The following is a 22,725-nucleotide window of genomic DNA, read 5'->3' on the forward strand; positions in this document are numbered from 1 at the left end:
CCAAACCCTCACCCAGAACTCACACAGCCAGCCCCAAACCCTCACTCAGCACTCACACAGCCAGCCCCAAACCCTCACCCAGAACTCACACAGCCTGGTCCAAACCCTCACCCAGAACTCACACAGCCAGCCTCAAACACTCACCCAGAACTCACATAACCAGCCCCAAACAGTCACCCAGAACTCACACAGCCAGCCCCAAACCCTCACGAACAACTCACACTTCCAGCCTCAACCCTCACCCAGAACTCACACAGCCAGCTCCAAACACTCACCCAGAACTCACATAACCAGCCCCAAACAGTCACCCAGAACTCACACAGCCAGCCCCAAACCCTCACCCACAACTCACACTTCCAGCCTCAACCCTCACCCAGAACTCACACAGCCAGCTCCAAACTCTCACCCAGAACTCACACAGCCAGCCCCAAACACTCACCCAGAAATCACACAGTCAGCTCCAAACACTCACCCAGAACTCACACAGCCAGCTCCAAACCCTCACCCAGAACTCACACAGCCAGGCTCAAACACTCACCCAGAACTCACACAACCAGCCCCAAACAGTCACCCAGAACTCACACAGCCAGCCCCAAACCCTCACCCAGAACTCACACAGCCAGCCCCAAACCCTCACTCAGCACTCACACAGCCAGCCCCAAACCCTCACCCAGAACTCACACAGCCTGGTCCAAACCCTCACCCAGAACTCACACAGCCAGCCTCAAACACTCACCCAGAACTCACATAACCAGCCCCAAACAGTCACCCAGAACTCACACAGCCAGCCCCAAACCCTCACCCACAACTCACACTTCCAGCCTCAACCCTCACCCAGAACTCACACAGCCAGCTCCAAACTCTCACCCAGAACTCACACAGCCAGCCCCAAACACTCACCCAGAAATCACACAGTCAGCTCCAAACACTCACCCAGAACTCACACAGCCAGCCCCAAATCCTCACCTAAAACTCACACAGCCAGCCCCAAACACTCACCCAGAACTCACACAGGGAGCCCCAAACACTCACCCAGAACTCACACAGCCAGCCCCAAACACTCACCCAGAACTCACACAGCCAGCCCCAAACACTCACCCAGAACTCACACAACCAGCCCCAAACACTCACCCAGAACTCACACCGCCAGCCCTAATCCCTCACTCAGAACTCACACAGCCAGCCCCAATCCCTCACCCAGAACTCACACATCCAGCCCCAAACACTCACCCAGAACTCACACAGCCAGCCCCAAACACTCATCGAGAACTCACACAGCCAGCCCCAAACACTCACCCAGAACTCACACAGCCAGCCCCAGCACTCACCCAGAACTCACACAGCCAGCCCCAAACACTCACCCAGAACTCACACAGCCAGCCCCAAACACTCACCCAGAACTCACACAACCAGCCCCAAACACTCACCCAGAACTCACACCGCCAGGCCTAATCCCTCACTCAGAACTCACACAGCCAGCCCCAATCCCTCACCCAGAACTCACACATCCAGCCCCAAACACTCACCCAGAACTCACACATCAAGCCCCAAACACTCACCCAGAACTCACACAGCCAGCCCCAAACACTCACCCAGAACTCACACAGCCAGCCCCAAACACTCACCCATAACTCACACAGCCAGCCCCAAACACTCACCCAGAAACTCACACAGCGAGCCCCACACACTCAACCAGAACTCACACAGCCAGCCCCAATCCCTCACCCAGAACTCACACAGCCAGCCCCAATCCCTCACCCAGAACTCACACAGCCAGCCCCAATCCCTCACCCAGAACTCACACAGCAAGCCCCAAACACTCACCCAGAACTCACACAGCCAGCCCCAAACACTCACCCAGAACTCACACAGCCAGCCCCAAACACTCACCCAGAACTCACACAGCCAGCCCCAAACACTCACCCAGAACTCACACGGCCTGCACCAAACACTCACCCAGAACTCACACAGCCACCCCCAAAACACTCATGCAGAACTCACACAGCCAGCCCCAAACACTCACCCAGAACTCACTGCCACCCCCAAACACTCACCCAGAACTCACACAGCCAGCCCCAAACCATCACCAGAACTCACACAGCCAGCCCCAAACACTCACCCAGGACTCACACAGCCAGCCCCAAACACTCACCCAGAACTCACACAGCCAGCCCCAAACACTCACCCAGAACTCACACAGCCAGCCCCAAACACTCACCCAGAACTCACACAGCCAGCCCCAAACACTCACCCAGAACTCACACAGCCAGCCCCAACCACTCACCCAGAACTCACAAGGCCAGCACCAAACACTCACCCAGAACTCACTGCCACCCCCAAACACTCACCCAGAACTCACACAGCCAGCCCCAAACCATCACCCAGAACTCACACAGCCAGCCCCAATCACTCACCCAGAACTCACACAGCCAGCTCCAAACCCTCACCCAGCACTCACACAGCCAGCCCCAAACACTTACCCAGAACTCACACAGCCAGCCCGAAACACTCACCCAGAACTCACACAGCCAGCTCCAAACCCTCACCCAGAACTCACACAGCCAGGCTCAAACACTCACCCAGAACTCACACAACCAGCCCCAAACAGTCACCCAGAACTCACACAGCCAGCCCCAAACCCTCACCCAGAACTCACACAGCCAGCCCCAAACCCTCACTCAGCACTCACACAGCCAGCCCCAAACCCTCACCCAGAACTCACACAGCCTGGTCCAAACCCTCACCCAGAACTCACACAGCCAGCCTCAAACACTCACCCAGAACTCACATAACCAGCCCCAAACAGTCACCCAGAACTCACACAGCCAGCCCCAAACCCTCACGAACAACTCACACTTCCAGCCTCAACCCTCACCCAGAACTCACACAGCCAGCTCCAAACACTCACCCAGAACTGACACAGCCAGCCCCAAACACTCACGCAGAAATCACATAGTCAGCTCCAAACACTCACCCAGAACTCACACAGCCAGCCCCAAACACTCACCCAGAACTCACACAGCCAGCCCCAAACACTCACCCAGAACTCACACAACCAGCCCCAAACACTCACCCAGAACTCACACCGCCAGCCCTAATCCCTCACTCAGAACTCACACAGCCAGCCCCAATCCCTCACCCAGAACTCACACATCCAGCTCCAAACACTCACCAAGAACTCACACAGCCAGCCCCAAACACTCACCGAGAACTCACACAGCCAGCCCCAAACACTCACCCAGAACTCACACAGCCAGCCCCAGCACTCACCCAGAACTCACACAGCCAGCCCCAAACACTCACCCAGAACTCACACAGCCAGCCCCAAACACTCACCCAGAACTCACACAGCCAGCCCCAAACACTCACCCAGAACTCACACAACCAGCCCCAAACACTCACCCAGAACTCACACAACCAGCCCCAAACACTCTCCCAGAATTCACATGGCCAGCACCAAACACTCACCCAGAACTCACACAGCCAGCCCCACACACTCAACCAGAACTCACACAGCCAGCCCCAATCCCTCACCTAGAACTCACACAGCCAGCCCCAATCCCTCACCCAGAACTCACACAGCCAGCCCCAATCCCTCACCCAGAACTCACACAGCAAGCCCCAAACACTCACCCAGAACTCACACAGCCAGCCCCAAACACTCACCCAGAACTCACACAGCCAGCCCCAAACACTCACCCAGAACTCACACAGCCAGCCCCAAACACTCAACCAGAACACACACGGCCTGCACCAAACACTCACCCAGAACTCACACAGCCACCCCCAAAGCACTCATGCAGAACTCACACAGCCAGCCCCAAACACTCACCCAGAACTCACAAGGCCAGCACCAAACACTCACCCAGAACTCACTGCCACCCCCAAACACTCACCCAGAACTCACACAGCCAGCCCCAAACCATCACCAGAACTCACGCAGCCAGCCCCAAACACTCACCCAGGACTCACACAGCCAGCCCCAAACACTCACCCAGAACTCACACAGCCAGCCCCAAACACTCACCCAGAACTCACACAACCAGCCCCAAACACTCACCCAGAACTCACACAGCCAGCCCCAAACACTCACCCAGAACTCACACAGCCAGCCCCAACCACTCACCCAGAACTCACAAGGCCAGCACCAAACACTCACCCAGAACTCACTGCCACCCCCAAACACTCACCCAGAACTCACACAGCCAGCCCCAAACCATCACCCAGAACTCACACAGCCAGCCCCAAACACTCACCCAGAACTCACACAGCCAGCTCCAAACCCTCACCCAGCACTCACACAGCCAGCCCCAAACAATCACCCAGAACTCACACAGCCAGCCCCAAACACTTGCCCAGAACTCACACAGCCAGCTCCAAACCCTCACCCAGAACTCACACAGCCAGGCTCAAACACTCACCCAGAACTCACACAACCAGCCCCAAACAGTCACCCAGAACTCACACAGCCAGCCCCAAACCCTCACCCAGAACTCACACAGCCAGCCCCAAACCCTCACTCAGCACTCACACAGCCAGCCCCAAACCCTCACCCAGAACTCACACAGCCTGGTCCAAACCCTCACCCAGAACTCACACAGCCAGCCTCAAACACTCACCCAGAACTCACATAACCAGCCCCAAACAGTCACCCAGAACTCACACAGCCAGCCCCAAACCCTCACCCACAACTCACACTTCCAGCCTCAACCCTCACCCAGAACTCACACAGCCAGCTCCAAACTCTCACCCAGAACTCACTGCCACCCCCAAACACTCACCCAGAACTCACACAGCCAGCCCCAAACCATCACCCAGAACTCACACAGCCAGCCCCAATCACTCACCCAGAACTCACACAGCCAGCTCCAAACCCTCACCCAGCACTCACACAGCCAGCCCCAAACACTTACCCAGAACTCACACAGCCAGCCCGAAACACTCACCCAGAACTCACACAGCCAGCTCCAAACCCTCACCCAGAACTCACACAGCCAGGCTCAAACACTCACCCAGAACTCACACAACCAGCCCCAAACAGTCACCCAGAACTCACACAGCCAGCCCCAAACCCTCACCCAGAACTCACACAGCCAGCCCCAAACCCTCACTCAGCACTCACACAGCCAGCCCCAAACCCTCACCCAGAACTCACACAGCCTGGTCCAAACCCTCACCCAGAACTCACACAGCCAGCCTCAAACACTCACCCAGAACTCACATAACCAGCCCCAAACAGTCACCCAGAACTCACACAGCCAGCCCCAAACCCTCACGAACAACTCACACTTCCAGCCTCAACCCTCACCCAGAACTCACACAGCCAGCTCCAAACACTCACCCAGAACTGACACAGCCAGCCCCAAACACTCACGCAGAAATCACATAGTCAGCTCCAAACACTCACCCAGAACTCACACAGCCAGCCCCAAACACTCACCCAGAACTCACACAGCCAGCCCCAAACACTCACCCAGAACTCACACAACCAGCCCCAAACACTCACCCAGAACTCACACCGCCAGCCCTAATCCCTCACTCAGAACTCACACAGCCAGCCCCAATCCCTCACCCAGAACTCACACATCCAGCTCCAAACACTCACCAAGAACTCACACAGCCAGCCCCAAACACTCACCGAGAACTCACACAGCCAGCCCCAAACACTCACCCAGAACTCACACAGCCAGCCCCAGCACTCACCCAGAACTCACACAGCCAGCCCCAAACACTCACCCAGAACTCACACAGCCAGCCCCAAACACTCACCCAGAACTCACACAGCCAGCCCCAAACACTCACCCAGAACTCACACAACCAGCCCCAAACACTCACCCAGAACTCACACAACCAGCCCCAAACACTCTCCCAGAATTCACATGGCCAGCACCAAACACTCACCCAGAACTCACACAGCCAGCCCCACACACTCAACCAGAACTCACACAGCCAGCCCCAATCCCTCACCTAGAACTCACACAGCCAGCCCCAATCCCTCACCCAGAACTCACACAGCCAGCCCCAATCCCTCACCCAGAACTCACACAGCAAGCCCCAAACACTCACCCAGAACTCACACAGCCAGCCCCAAACACTCACCCAGAACTCACACAGCCAGCCCCAAACACTCACCCAGAACTCACACAGCCAGCCCCAAACACTCAACCAGAACACACACGGCCTGCACCAAACACTCACCCAGAACTCACACAGCCACCCCCAAAGCACTCATGCAGAACTCACACAGCCAGCCCCAAACACTCACCCAGAACTCACAAGGCCAGCACCAAACACTCACCCAGAACTCACTGCCACCCCCAAACACTCACCCAGAACTCACACAGCCAGCCCCAAACCATCACCAGAACTCACGCAGCCAGCCCCAAACACTCACCCAGGACTCACACAGCCAGCCCCAAACACTCACCCAGAACTCACACAGCCAGCCCCAAACACTCACCCAGAACTCACACAACCAGCCCCAAACACTCACCCAGAACTCACACAGCCAGCCCCAAACACTCACCCAGAACTCACACAGCCAGCCCCAACCACTCACCCAGAACTCACAAGGCCAGCACCAAACACTCACCCAGAACTCACTGCCACCCCCAAACACTCACCCAGAACTCACACAGCCAGCCCCAAACCATCACCCAGAACTCACACAGCCAGCCCCAAACACTCACCCAGAACTCACACAGCCAGCTCCAAACCCTCACCCAGCACTCACACAGCCAGCCCCAAACAATCACCCAGAACTCACACAGCCAGCCCCAAACACTTGCCCAGAACTCACACAGCCAGCTCCAAACCCTCACCCAGAACTCACACAGCCAGGCTCAAACACTCACCCAGAACTCACACAACCAGCCCCAAACAGTCACCCAGAACTCACACAGCCAGCCCCAAACCCTCACCCAGAACTCACACAGCCAGCCCCAAACCCTCACTCAGCACTCACACAGCCAGCCCCAAACCCTCACCCAGAACTCACACAGCCTGGTCCAAACCCTCACCCAGAACTCACACAGCCAGCCTCAAACACTCACCCAGAACTCACATAACCAGCCCCAAACAGTCACCCAGAACTCACACAGCCAGCCCCAAACCCTCACCCACAACTCACACTTCCAGCCTCAACCCTCACCCAGAACTCACACAGCCAGCTCCAAACTCTCACCCAGAACTCACACAGCCAGCCCCAAACACTCACCCAGAAATCACACAGTCAGCTCCAAACACTCACCCAGAACTCACACAGCCAGCCCCAAATCCTCACCTAAAACTCACACAGCCAGCCCCAAACACTCACCCAGAACTCACACAGGGAGCCCCAAACACTCACCCAGAACTCACACAGCCAGCCCCAAACACTCACCCAGAACTCACACAGCCAGCCCCAAACACTCACCCAGAACTCACACAACCAGCCCCAAACACTCACCCAGAACTCACACCGCCAGCCCTAATCCCTCACTCAGAACTCACACAGCCAGCCCCAATCCCTCACCCAGAACTCACACATCCAGCCCCAAACACTCACCCAGAACTCACACAGCCAGCCCCAAACACTCACCGAGAACTCACACAGCCAGCCCCAAACACTCACCCAGAACTCACACAACCAGCCCCAAACACTCACCCAGAACTCACACCGCCAGCCCTAATCCCTCACTCAGAACTCACACAGCCAGCCCCAATCCCTCACCCAGAACTCACACATCCAGCCCCAAACACTCACCCAGAACTCACACATCAAGCCCCAAACACTCACCCAGAACTCACACAGCCAGCCCCAAACACTCACCCAGAACTCACACAGCCAGCCCCAAACACTCACCCAGAACTCACACAGCCAGCCCCAAACACTCACCCATAACTCACACAGCCAGCCCCAAACACTCACCCAGAAACTCACACAGCGAGCCCCAAACACTCACCCAGAACTCACACAGCCAGCCCTAAACACTCACCCAGAACTCACACGGCCAGCACCAAACACTCACCCAGAACTAACACAGCCAGCCCCAAACACTCGCCCAGAACTCACACAGCCATCCCCAAACACTTTCCCAGAACTCACATGGCCAGCACCAAATATTCACCCAGAACTCACACAGCCACCCCCAAAAACTCACCCAGAACTCACACAACCATCCCCAAACACTCACCCAGAACTCACACGGCCAGCACCAAACACTCACCCAGAACTCACACAGCCAGCGACAAACCCTCACCGAGAACTCACACAGCCAGCCCCAAACACTCACCCAGAACTCACACAGCCAGCCCCTATCCCTCACCCAGAACTCACACAGCCAGCCCCAAACACTCACGCAGAACTCACACAGCCAGCCCCAAACACTCACCCAGAACTCACACAACCAGCCCCAAACACTAACCCAGAACTCACACAGCCAGCCCCAGCACTCACCCAGAACTCACACAGCCAGCCCCAAACACTCACCCAGAACTCACACAGCCAGCCCCAAACACTCACCCAGAACTCACACAACCAGCCCCAAACACTCACCCAGAACTCACACAGCCAGCCCCAAACATTCTCCCAGAACTCACATGGCCAGCACCAAACACTCACCCAGAACTCACACAGCCAGCCCCACACACTCAACCAGAACTCACACAGCCAGCCCCAATCCCTCACCCAGAACTCACACAGCCAGACCCAATCCCTCACCCAGAACTCACACAGCCAGCCCCAATCCCTCACCCAGAACTCACACAGGAAGCCCCAAACACTCACCCAGAACTCACACAGCCAGCCCCAAACACTCACCCAGAACTCACACAGCCAGCCCCAAACACTCACCCAGAACTCACACAGCCAGCCCCAAACACTCACCCAGAACTCACACGGCCTGCACCAAACACTCACCAGGAACTCACACAGCCACCCCCAAAACACTCATGCAGAACTCACACAGCCAGCCCCAAACACTCACCCAGAACTCACAAGGCCAGCACCAAACACTCACCCAGAACTCACTGCCACCCCCAAACACTCACCCAGAACTCACACAGCCAGCCCCAAACCATCACCAGAACTCACACAGCCAGCCCCAAACACTCACCCAGGACTCACACAGCCAGCCCCAAACACTCACCCAGAACTCACACAGCCAGCCCCAAACCATCACCCAGAACTCACACAGCCAGCCCCAAACACTCACCCAGAACTCACACAGCCAGCTCCAAACCCTCACCCAGCACTCACACAGCCAGCCCCAAACACTCACCCAGAACTCACACAGCCAGCCCCAAACACTTACCCAGAACTCACACAGCCAGCTCCAAACCCTCACCCAGAACTCACACAGCCAGGCTCAAACACTCACCCAGAACTCACACAACCAGCCCCAAACAGTCACCCAGAACTCACACCGCCAGCCCCAAACCCTCACCCAGAACTCACACAGCCAGCCCCAAACCCTCACTCAGCACTCACACAGCCAGCCCCAAACCCTCACCCAGAACTCACACAGCCTGGTCCAAACCCTCACCCACAACTCACACTTCCAGCCTCAACCCTCACCCAGAACTCACACAGCCAGCTCCAAACTCTCACCCAGAACTCACACAGCCAGCCCCAAACACTCACCCAGAAATCACACAGTCAGCTCCAAACACTCACCCAGAACTCACACAGCCAGCCCCAAATCCTCACCTAAAACTCACACAGCCAGCCCAAAACACTCACCCAGAACTCACACAGGGAGCCCCAAACACTCACCCAGAACTCACACAGCCAGCCCCAAACACTCACCCAGAACTCACACAACCAGCCCCAAACACTCACCCAGAACTCACACAGCCAGCCCCAAACACTCACCCAGAACTTACACAGTCAGCCCCAAACACTCACCCGAAACTCACACAGCCAGCCCCAAATCCTCACCTAAAACTCACACAGCCAGCCCCAAACACTCACCCAGAACTCACACAACCAGCCCCAAACACTAACCCAGAACTCACACAGCCAGCCCCAGCACTCACCCAGAACTCACACAGCCAGCCCCAATCCCTCACCCAGAACTCACACAGCCAGACCCAATCCCTCACCCAGAACTCACACAGCCAGCCCCAATCCCTCACCCAGAACTCACACAGGAAGCCCCAAACACTCACCCAGAACTCACACAGCCAGCCCCAAACACTCACCCAGAACTCACACAGCCAGCCCCAAACACTCACCCAGAACTCACACAGCCAGCCCCAAACACTCACCCAGAACTCACACAGCCAGCCCCTATCCCTCACCCAGAACTCACACAGCCAGCCCCAAACACTCACGCAGAACTCACACAGCCAGCCCCAAACACTCACCCAGAACTCACACAACCAGCCCCAAACACTAACCCAGAACTCACACAGCCAGCCCCAGCACTCACCCAGAACTCACACAGCCAGCCCCAAACACTCACCCAGAACTCACACAGCCAGCCCCAAACACTCACCCAGAACTCACACAACCAGCCCCAAACACTCACCCAGAACTCACACAGCCAGCCCCAAACATTCTCCCAGAACTCACATGGCCAGCACCAAACACTCACCCAGAACTCACACAGCCAGCCCCACACACTCAACCAGAACTCACACAGCCAGCCCCAATCCCTCACCCAGAACTCACACAGCCAGACCCAATCCCTCACCCAGAACTCACACAGCCAGCCCCAATCCCTCACCCAGAACTCACACAGGAAGCCCCAAACACTCACCCAGAACTCACACAGCCAGCCCCAAACACTCACCCAGAACTCACACAGCCAGCCCCAAACACTCACCCAGAACTCACACAGCCAGCCCCAAACACTCACCCAGAACTCACACGGCCTGCACCAAACACTCACCAGGAACTCACACAGCCACCCCCAAAACACTCATGCAGAACTCACACAGCCAGCCCCAAACACTCACCCAGAACTCACAAGGCCAGCACCAAACACTCACCCAGAACTCACTGCCACCCCCAAACACTCACCCAGAACTCACACAGCCAGCCCCAAACCATCACCAGAACTCACACAGCCAGCCCCAAACACTCACCCAGGACTCACACAGCCAGCCCCAAACACTCACCCAGAACTCACACAGCCAGCCCCAAACCATCACCCAGAACTCACACAGCCAGCCCCAAACACTCACCCAGAACTCACACAGCCAGCTCCAAACCCTCACCCAGCACTCACACAGCCAGCCCCAAACACTCACCCAGAACTCACACAGCCAGCCCCAAACACTTACCCAGAACTCACACAGCCAGCTCCAAACCCTCACCCAGAACTCACACAGCCAGGCTCAAACACTCACCCAGAACTCACACAACCAGCCCCAAACAGTCACCCAGAACTCACACCGCCAGCCCCAAACCCTCACCCAGAACTCACACAGCCAGCCCCAAACCCTCACTCAGCACTCACACAGCCAGCCCCAAACCCTCACCCAGAACTCACACAGCCTGGTCCAAACCCTCACCCACAACTCACACTTCCAGCCTCAACCCTCACCCAGAACTCACACAGCCAGCTCCAAACTCTCACCCAGAACTCACACAGCCAGCCCCAAACACTCACCCAGAAATCACACAGTCAGCTCCAAACACTCACCCAGAACTCACACAGCCAGCCCCAAATCCTCACCTAAAACTCACACAGCCAGCCCAAAACACTCACCCAGAACTCACACAGGGAGCCCCAAACACTCACCCAGAACTCACACAGCCAGCCCCAAACACTCACCCAGAACTCACACAACCAGCCCCAAACACTCACCCAGAACTCACACAGCCAGCCCCAAACACTCACCCAGAACTTACACAGTCAGCCCCAAACACTCACCCGAAACTCACACAGCCAGCCCCAAATCCTCACCTAAAACTCACACAGCCAGCCCCAAACACTCACCCAGAACTCACACAACCAGCCCCAAACACTAACCCAGAACTCACACAGCCAGCCCCAGCACTCACCCAGAACTCACACAGCCAGCCCCAATCCCTCACCCAGAACTCACACAGCCAGACCCAATCCCTCACCCAGAACTCACACAGCCAGCCCCAATCCCTCACCCAGAACTCACACAGGAAGCCCCAAACACTCACCCAGAACTCACACAGCCAGCCCCAAACACTCACCCAGAACTCACACAGCCAGCCCCAAACACTCACCCAGAACTCACACAGCCAGCCCCAAACACTCACCCAGAACTCACACGGCCTGCACCAAACACTCACCAGGAACTCACACAGCCACCCCCAAAACACTCATGCAGAACTCACACAGCCAGCCCCAAACACTCACCCAGAACTCACAAGGCCAGCACCAAACACTCACCCAGAACTCACTGCCACCCCCAAACACTCACCCAGAACTCACACAGCCAGCCCCAAACCATCACCAGAACTCACATAGCCAGCCCCAAACACTCACCCAGGACTCACACAGCCAGCCCCAAACACTCACCCAGAACTCACACAGCCAGCCCCAACCACTCACCCAGAACTCACACAGCCTGCCCCAACCACTCACCCAGAACTCACAAGGCCAGCACCAAACACTCACCCAGAACTCACTGCCACCCCCAAACACTCACCCAGCACTCACACAGCCAGCCCCAAACACTCACCCAGAACTCACACAGCCAGCCCCAAACACTTACCCAGAACTCACACAGCCAGCTCCAAACCCTCACCCAGAACTCACACAGCCAGGCTCAAACACTCACCCAGAACTCACACAACCAGCCCCAAACAGTCACCCAGAACTCACACCGCCAGCCCCAAACCCTCACCCAGAACTCACACAGCCAGCCCCAAACCCTCACTCAGCACTCACACAGCCAGCCCCAAACCCTCACCCAGAAATCACACAGCCTGGTCCAAACCCTCACCCACAACTCACACTTCCAGCCTCAACCCTCACCCAGAACTCACACAGCCAGCTCCAAACTCTCACCCAGAACTCACACAGCCAGCCCCAAACACTCACCCAGAAATCACACAGTCAGCTCCAAACACTCACCCAGAACTCACACAGCCAGCCCCAAATCCTCACCTAAAACTCACACAGCCAGCCCAAAACACTCACCCAGAACTCACACAGGGAGCCCCAAACACTCACCCAGAACTCACACAGCCAGCCCCAAACACTCACCCAGAACTCACACAGCCAGCCCCAAACACTCACCCAGAACTCACACAACCAGCCCCAAACACTCACCCAGAACTCACACAGCCAGCCCCAAACACTCACCCAGAACTCACACAGTCAGCCCCAAACACTCACCCGAAACTCACACAGCCAGCCCCAAATCCTCACCTAAAACTCACACAGCCAGCCCCAAACACTCACCCAGAACTCACACAACCAGCCCCAAACACTAACCCAGAACTCACACAGCCAGCCCCAGCACTCACCCAGAACTCACACAGCCAGCCCCAAACACTCACCCAGAACTCACACAGCCAGCCCCAAACACTCACCCAGAACTCACACAACCAGCCCCAAACACTCTCCCAGAACTCACATGGCCAGCACCAAACACTCACCCAGAACTCACACAGCCAGCCCCACACACTCAACCAGAACTCACACAGCCAGCCCCAATCCCTCACCCAGAACTCACACAGCCAGCCCCAATCCCTCACCCAGAACTCACACAGCCAGCCCCAATCCCTCACCCAGAACTCACACAGCAAGCCCCAAACACTCACCCAGAACTCACACAGCCAGCCCCAAACACTCACCCAGAACTCACACAGCCAGACCCAAACACTCACCCAGAACTCACACAGCCAGCCCCAAACACTCACCCAGAACTCACACGGCCTGCACCAAACACTCACCCAGAACTCACACAGCCACCCCCAAAACACTCATGCAGAACTCACACAGCCAGCCCCAAACACTCACCCAGAACTCACAAGGCCAGCACCAAACACTCACCCAGAACTCACTGCCACCCCCAAACACTCACCCAGAACTCACACAGCCAGCCCCAAACCATCACCAGAACTCACACAGCCAGCCCCAAACACTCACCCAGAACTCACTGCCACCCCCAAACACTCACCCAGAACTCACACAGCCAGCCCCAAACCATCACCCAGAACTTACACAGCCAGCCCCAAACACTCACCCAGAACTCACACAGCCAGCTCCAAACCCTCACCCAGCACTCACACAGCCAGCCCCAAACACTTACCCAGAACTCACACAGGCAGCCCCAAACACTCACCCAGAACTCACACAGCCAGCTCCAAACCCTCACCCAGAACTCACACAGCCAGGCTCAAACACTCACCGAGAACTCACACAACCAGCCCCAAACAGTCACCCAGAACTCACACAGCCAGCCCCAAACCCTCACCCAGAACTCACACAGCCAGCCCCAAACCCTCACTCAGCACTCACACAGCCAGCCCCAAACCCTCACCCAGAACTCACACAGCCTGGTCCAAACCCTCACCCAGAACTCACACAGCCAGCCTCAAACACTCACCCAGAACTCACATAACCAGCCCCAAACAGTCACCCAGAACTCACACAGCCAGCCCCAAACCCTCACCCACAACTCACACTTCCAGCCTCAACCCTCACCCAGAACTCACACAGCCAGCTCCAAACTCTCACCCAGAACTCACACAGCCAGCCCCAAACACTCAGCCAGAAATCACACAGTCAGCTCCAAACACTCACCCAGAACTCACACAGCCAGCCCCAAATCCTCACCTAAAACTCACACAGCCAGCCCCAAACACTCACCCAGAACTCACACAGGGAGCCCCAAACACTCACCCAGAACTCACACAGCGAGCCCCAAACACTCACCCAGAACTCACACAGCCAGCCCCAAACACTCACCCAGAACTCACACAACCAGCCCCAAACACTCACCCAGAACTCACACCGCCAGCCCTAATCCCTCACTCAGAACTCACACAGCCAGCCCCAATCCCTCACCCAGAACTCACACATCCAGCCCCAAACACTCACCAAGAACTCACACAGCCAGCCCCAAACACTCACCGAGAACTCACACAGCCAGCCCCAAACACTCACCCAGAACTCACACAGCCAGCCCCAGCACTCACCCAGAACTCACACAGCCAGCCCCAAACACTCACCCAGAACTCACACAGCCAGCCCCAAACACTCACCCAGAACTCACACAACCAGCCCCAAACACTCACCCAGAACTCACACAGCCAGCCCCAAACACTCTCCCAGAACTCACATGGCCAGCACCAAACACTCACCCAGAATTCACACAGCCAGCCCCACACACTCAACCAGAACTCACACAGCCAGCCCCAATCCCTCACCCAGAACTCACACAGCCAGCCCCAATCCCTCACCCAGAACTCACACAGCCAGCCCCAATCCCTCACCCAGAACTCACACAGCAAGCCCCAAACACTCACCCAGAACTCACACAGCCAGCCCCAAACACTCACCCAGAACTCACAGAGCCAGCCCCAAACACTCACCCAGAACTCACACAGCCAGCCCCAAACACTCACCCAGAACTCACACGGCCTGCACCAAACACTCACCCAGAACTCACACAGCCACCCCCAAAACACTCATGCAGAACTCACACAGCCAGCCCCAAACACTCACCCAGAACTCACAAGGCCAGCACCAAACACTCACCCAGAACTCACTGCCACCCCCAAACACTCACCCAGAACTCACACAGCCAGCCCCAAACCATCACCAGAACTCACACAGCCAGCCCCAAACACTCACCCAGGACTCACACAGCCAGCCCCAAACACTCACCCAGAACTCACACAGCCAGCCCCAAACACTCACCCAGAACTCACACAGCCAGCCCCAAACACTCACCCAGAACTCACAAAGCCAGCCCCAAACACTCACCCAGAACTCACACAGCCAGCCCCAACCACTCACCCAGAACTCACAAGGCCAGCACCAAACACTCACCCAGAACTCACTGCCACCCCCAAACACTCACCCAGAACTCACACAGCCAGCCCCAAACCATCACCCAGAACTCACACAGCCAGCCCCAAACACTCACCCAGAACTCACACAGCCAGCTCCAAACCCTCACCCAGCACTCACACAGCCAGCCCCAAACACTCACCCAGAACTCACACAGCCAGCCCGAAACACTCACCCAGAACTCACACAGCCAGCTCCAAACCCTCACCCAGAACTCACACAGCCAGGCTCAAACACTCACCCAGAATTCACACAACCAGCCCCAAACACTCACCCAGAACTCACACAACCAGCCCCAAACACTAACCCAGAACTCACACAGCCAGCCCCAGCACTCACCCAGAACTCACACAGCCAGCCCCAAACACTCACCCAGAACTCACACAGCCAGCCCCAAACACTCACCCAGAACTCACACAACCAGCCCCAAACACTCACCCAGAACTCACACAGCCAGCCCCAAACATTCTCCCAGAACTCACATGGCCAGCACCAAACACTCACCCAGAACTCACACAGCCAGCCCCACACACTCAACCAGAACTCACACAGCCAGCCCCAATCCCTCACCCAGAACTCACACAGCCAGACCCAATCCCTCACCCAGAACTCACACAGCCAGCCCCAATCCCTCACCCAGAACTCACACAGGAAGCCCCAAACACTCACCCAGAACTCACACAGCCAGCCCCAAACACTCACCCAGAACTCACACAGCCAGCCGCAAACACTCACCCAGAACTCACACAGCCAGCCCCAAACACTCACACGGCCTGCACCAAACACTCACCAGGAACTCACACAGCCACCCCCAAAACACTCATGCAGAACTCACACAGCCAGCCCCAAACACTCACCCAGAACTCACAAGGCCAGCACCAAACACTCACCCAGAACTCACTGCCGCCCCCAAACACTCACCCAGAACTCACACAGCCAGCCCCAAACCATCACCAGAACTCACACAGCCAGCCCCAAACACTCACCCAGGACTCACACAGCCAGCCCCAAACACTCACCCAGAACTCACACAGCCAGCCCCAACCACTCACCCAGAACTCACACAGCCTGCCCCAACCACTCACCCAGAACTCACAAGGCCAGCACCAAACACTCACCCAGAACTCACTGCCACCCCCAAACACTCACCCAGAACTCACACAGCCAGCCCCAAACCATCACCCAGAACTCACACAGCCAGCCCCAAACACTCACCCAGAACTCACACAGCCAGCTCCAAACCCTCACCCAGCACTCACACAGCCAGCCCCAAACACTCACCCAGAACTCACACAGCCAGCACCAAACACTTACCCAGAACTCACACAGCCAGCTCCAAACCCTCACCCAGAACTCACACAGCCAGGCTCAAACACTCACCCAGAACTCACACAACCAGCCCCAAACAGTCACCCAGAACTCACACAGCCAGCCCCAAACCCTCACCCAGCACTCACACAGCCAGCCCCAAACACTTACCCAGAACTCACACAGGCAGCCCCAAACACTCACCCAGAACTCACACAGCCAGCTCCAAACCCTCACCCAGAACTCACACAGCCAGGCTCAAACACTCACCCAGAACTCACACAACCAGCCCCAAACAGTCACCCAGAACTCACACAGCCAGCCCCAAACCCTCACCCAGAACTCACACAGCCAGCCCCAAACCCTCACTCAGCACTCACACAGCCAGCCCCAAACCCTCACCCAGAACTCACACAGCCTGGTCCAAACCCTCACCCAGAACTCACACAGCCAGCCTCAAACACTCACCCAGAACTCACATAACCAGCCCCAAACAGTCACGCAGAACTCACACAGCCAGCCCCAAACCCTCACCCACAACTCACACTTCCAGCCTCAACCCTCACCAAGAACTCACACAGCCAGCTCCAAACTCTCACCCAGAACTCACACAGCCAGCCCCAAACACTCAGCCAGAAATCACACAGTCAGCTCCAAACACTCACCCAGAACTCACACAGCCAGCCCCAAATCCTCACCTAAAACTCACACAGCCAGCCCCAAACACTCACCCAGAACTCACACAGGGAGCCCCAAACACTCACCCAGAACTCACACAGCGAGCCCCAAACACTCACCCAGAACTCACACAGCCAGCCCCAAACACTCACCCAGAACTCACACAACCAGCCCCAAACACTCACCCAGAACTCACACCGCCAGCCCTAATCCCTCACTCAGAACTCACACAGCCAGCCCCAATCCCTCACCCAGAACTCACACATCCAGCCCCAAACACTCACCAAGAACTCACACAGCCAGCCCCAAACACTCACCGAGAACTCACACAGCCAGCCCCAAACACTCACCCAGAACTCACACAGCCAGCCCCAGCACTCACCCAGAACTCACACAGCCAGCCCCAAACACTCACCCAGAACTCACACAGCCAGCCCCAAACACTCACCCAGAACTCACACAACCAGCCCCAAACACTCACCCAGAACTCACACAGCCAGCCCCAAACACTCTCCCAGAACTCACATGGCCAGCACCAAACACTCACCCAGAATTCACACAGCCAGCCCCACACACTCAACCAGAACTCACACAGCCAGCCCCAATCCCTCACCCAGAACTCACACAGCCAGCCCCAATCCCTCACCCAGAACTCACACAGCCAGCCCCAATCCCTCACCCAGAACTCACACAGCAAGCCCCAAACACTCACCCAGAACTCACACAGCCAGCCCCAAACACTCACCCAGAACTCACAGAGCCAGCCCCAAACACTCACCCAGAACTCACACAGCCAGCCCCAAACACTCACCCAGAACTCACACGGCCTGCACCAAACACTCACCCAGAACTCACACAGCCACCCCCAAAACACTCATGCAGAACTCACACAGCCAGCCCCAAACACTCACCCAGAACTCACAAGGCCAGCACCAAACACTCACCCAGAACTCACTGCCACCCCCAAACACTCACCCAGAACTCACACAGCCAGCCCCAAACCATCACCAGAACTCACACAGCCAGCCCCAAACACTCACCCAGGACTCACACAGCCAGCCCCAAACACTCACCCAGAACTCACACAGCCAGCCCCAAACACTCACCCAGAACTCACACAGCCAGCCCCAAACACTCACCCAGAACTCACACAGCCAGCCCCAAACACTCACCCAGAACTCACACAGCCAGCCCCAACCACTCACCCAGAACTCACAAGGCCAGCACCAAACACTCACCCAGAACTCACTGCCACCCCCAAACACTCACCCAGAACTCACACAGCCAGCCCCAAACCATCACCCAGAACTCACACAGCCAGCCCCAAACACTCACCCAGAACTCACACAGCCAGCTCCAAACCCTCACCCAGCACTCACACAGCCAGCCCCAAACACTCACCCAGAACTCACACAGCCAGCCCGAAACACTCACCCAGAACTCACACAGCCAGCTCCAAACCCTCACCCAGAACTCACACAGCCAGGCTCAAACACTCACCCAGAATTCACACAACCAGCCCCAAACACTCACCCAGAACTCACACAACCAGCCCCAAACACTAACCCAGAACTCACACAGCCAGCCCCAGCACTCACCCAGAACTCACACAGCCAGCCCCAAACACTCACCCAGAACTCACACAGCCAGCCCCAAACACTCACCCAGAACTCACACAACCAGCCCCAAACACTCACCCAGAACTCACACAGCCAGCCCCAAACATTCTCCCAGAACTCACATGGCCAGCACCAAACACTCACCCAGAACTCACACAGCCAGCCCCACACACTCAACCAGAACTCACACAGCCAGCCCCAATCCCTCACCCAGAACTCACACAGCCAGACCCAATCCTTCACCCAGAACTCACACAGCCAGCCCCAATCCCTCACCCAGAACTCACACAGGAAGCCCCAAACACTCACCCAGAACTCACACAGCCAGCCCCAAACACTCACCCAGAACTCACACAGCCAGCCGCAAACACTCACCCAGAACTCACACAGCCAGCCCCAAACACTCACCCAGAACTCACACGGCCTGCACCAAACACTCACCAGGAACTCACACAGCCACCCCCAAAACACTCATGCAAAACTCACACAGCCAGCCCCAAACACTCACCCAGAACTCACAAGGCCAGCACCAAACACTCACCCAGAACTCACTGCCGCCCCCAAACACTCACCCAGAACTCACACAGCCAGCCCCAAACCATCACCAGAACTCACACAGCCAGCCCCAAACACTCACCCAGGACTCACACAGCCAGCCCCAAACACTCACCCAGAACTCACACAGCCAGCCCCAACCACTCACCCAGAACTCACACAGCCTGCCCCAACCACTCACCCAGAACTCACAAGGCCAGCACCAAACACTCACCCAGAACTCACTGCCACCCCCAAACACTCACCCAGAACTCACACAGCCAGCCCCAAACCATCACCCAGAACTCACACAGCCAGCCCCAAACACTCACCCAGAACTCACACAGCCAGCTCCAAACCCTCACCCAGCACTCACACAGCCAGCCCCAAACACTCACCCAGAACTCACACAGCCAGCACCAAACACTTACCCAGAACTCACACAGCCAGCTCCAAACCCTCACCCAGAACTCACACAGCCAGGCTCAAACACTCACCCAGAACTCACACAACCAGCCCCAAACAGTCACCCAGAACTCACACAGCCAGCCCCAAACCCTCACCCAGAACTCACACAGCCAGCCCCAAACCCTCACTCAGCACTCACACAGCCAGCCCCAAACCCTCACCCAGAACTCACACAGCCTGGTCCAAACCCTCACCCACAACTCACACTTCCAGCCTCAACCCTCACCCAGAACTCACACAGCCAGCTCCAAACTCTCACCCAGAACTCACACAGCCAGCCCCAAACACTCACCCAGAAATCACACAGTCAGCTCCAAACACTCACCCAGAACTCACACAGCCAGCCCCAAATCCTCACCTAAAACTCACACAGCCAGCCCAAAACACTCACCCAGAACTCACACAGGGAGCCCCAAACACTCACCCAGAACTCACACAGCCAGCCCCAAACACTCACCCAGAACTCACACAGCCAGCCCCAAACACTCACCCAGAACTCACACAACCAGCCCCAAACAATCACCCAGAACTCACACAGCCAGCCCCAAACACTCACCCAGAACTCACACAGTCAGCCCCAAACACTCACCCGAAACTCACACAGCCAGCCCCAAATCCTCACCTAAAACTCACACAGCCAGCCCCAAACACTCACACAGAACTCACACAGCCAGCCCCAACCACTCACCCAGAACTCACAAGGCCAGCACCAAACACTCACCCAGAACTCACTGCCACCCCCAAACACTCACCCAGAACTCACACAGCCAGCCCAAACCATCACCCAGAACTCACACAGCCAGCCCCAAACACTCACCCAGAACTCACACAGCCAGCCCCAAACACTCACCCAGAACTCACACAGCCAGCCCCAAACACTCACCCAGAACTCACACGGCCTGCACCAAACACTCACCCAGAACTCACACAGCCACCCCCAAAACACTCATGCAGAACTCACACAGCCAGCCCCAAACACTCACCCAGAACTCACAAGGCCAGCACCAAACACTCACCCAGAACTCACTGCCACCCCCAAACACTCACCCAGAACTCACACAGCCAGCCCCAAACCATCACCAGAACTCACACAGCCAGCCCCAAACACTCACCCAGAACTCACACAACCAGCCCCAAACACTCACCCAGAACTCACACAGCCAGCCCCAAACACTCACCCAGAACTCACACAGTCAGCCCCAAACACTCACCCGAAACTCACACAGCCAGCCCCAAATCCTCACCTAAAACTCACACAGCCAGCCCCAAACACTCACCCAGAACTCACACAACCAGCCCCAAACACTAACCCAGAACTCACACAGCCAGCCCCAGCACTCACCCAGAACTCACACAGCCAGCCCCAAACACTCACCCAGAACTCACACAGCCAGCCCCAAACACTCACCCAGAACTCACACAACCAGCCCCAAACACTCTCCCAGAACTCACATGGCCAGCACCAAACACTCACCCAGAACTCACACAGCCAGCCCCACACACTCAACCAGAACTCACACAGCCAGCCCCAATCCCTCACCCAGAACTCACACAGCCAGCCCCAATCCCTCACCCAGAACTCACACAGCCAGCCCCAATCCCTCACCCAGAACTCACACAGCAAGCCCCAAACACTCACCCAGAACTCACACAGCCAGCCCCAAACACTCACCCAGAACTCACACAGCCAGACCCAAACACTCACCCAGAACTCACACAGCCAGCCCCAAACACTCACCCAGAACTCACACGGCCTGCACCAAACACTCACCCAGAACTCACACAGCCACCCCCAAAACACTCATGCAGAACTCACACAGCCAGCCCCAAACACTCACCCAGAACTCACAAGGCCAGCACCAAACACTCACCCAGAACTCACTGCCACCCCCAAACACTCACCCAGAACTCACACAGCCAGCCCCAAACCATCACCAGAACTCACACAGCCAGCCCCAAACACTCACCCATAACTCACTGCCACCCCCAAACACTCACCCAGAACTCACACAGCAAGCCCCAAACCATCACCCAGAACTCACACAGCCAGCCCCAAACACTCACCCAGAACTCACACAGCCAGCTCCAAACCCTCACCCAGCACTCACACAGCCAGCCCCAAACAC

Source organism: Petromyzon marinus, chromosome 24 (genome assembly GCF_048934315.1).
Source record: "Petromyzon marinus isolate PM22_M1 ecotype Great Lakes invasive population chromosome 24, UKy_Petmar_22M1.pri1.0, whole genome shotgun sequence".
Lineage (NCBI taxonomy): Eukaryota > Metazoa > Chordata > Hyperoartia > Petromyzontiformes > Petromyzontidae > Petromyzon > Petromyzon marinus.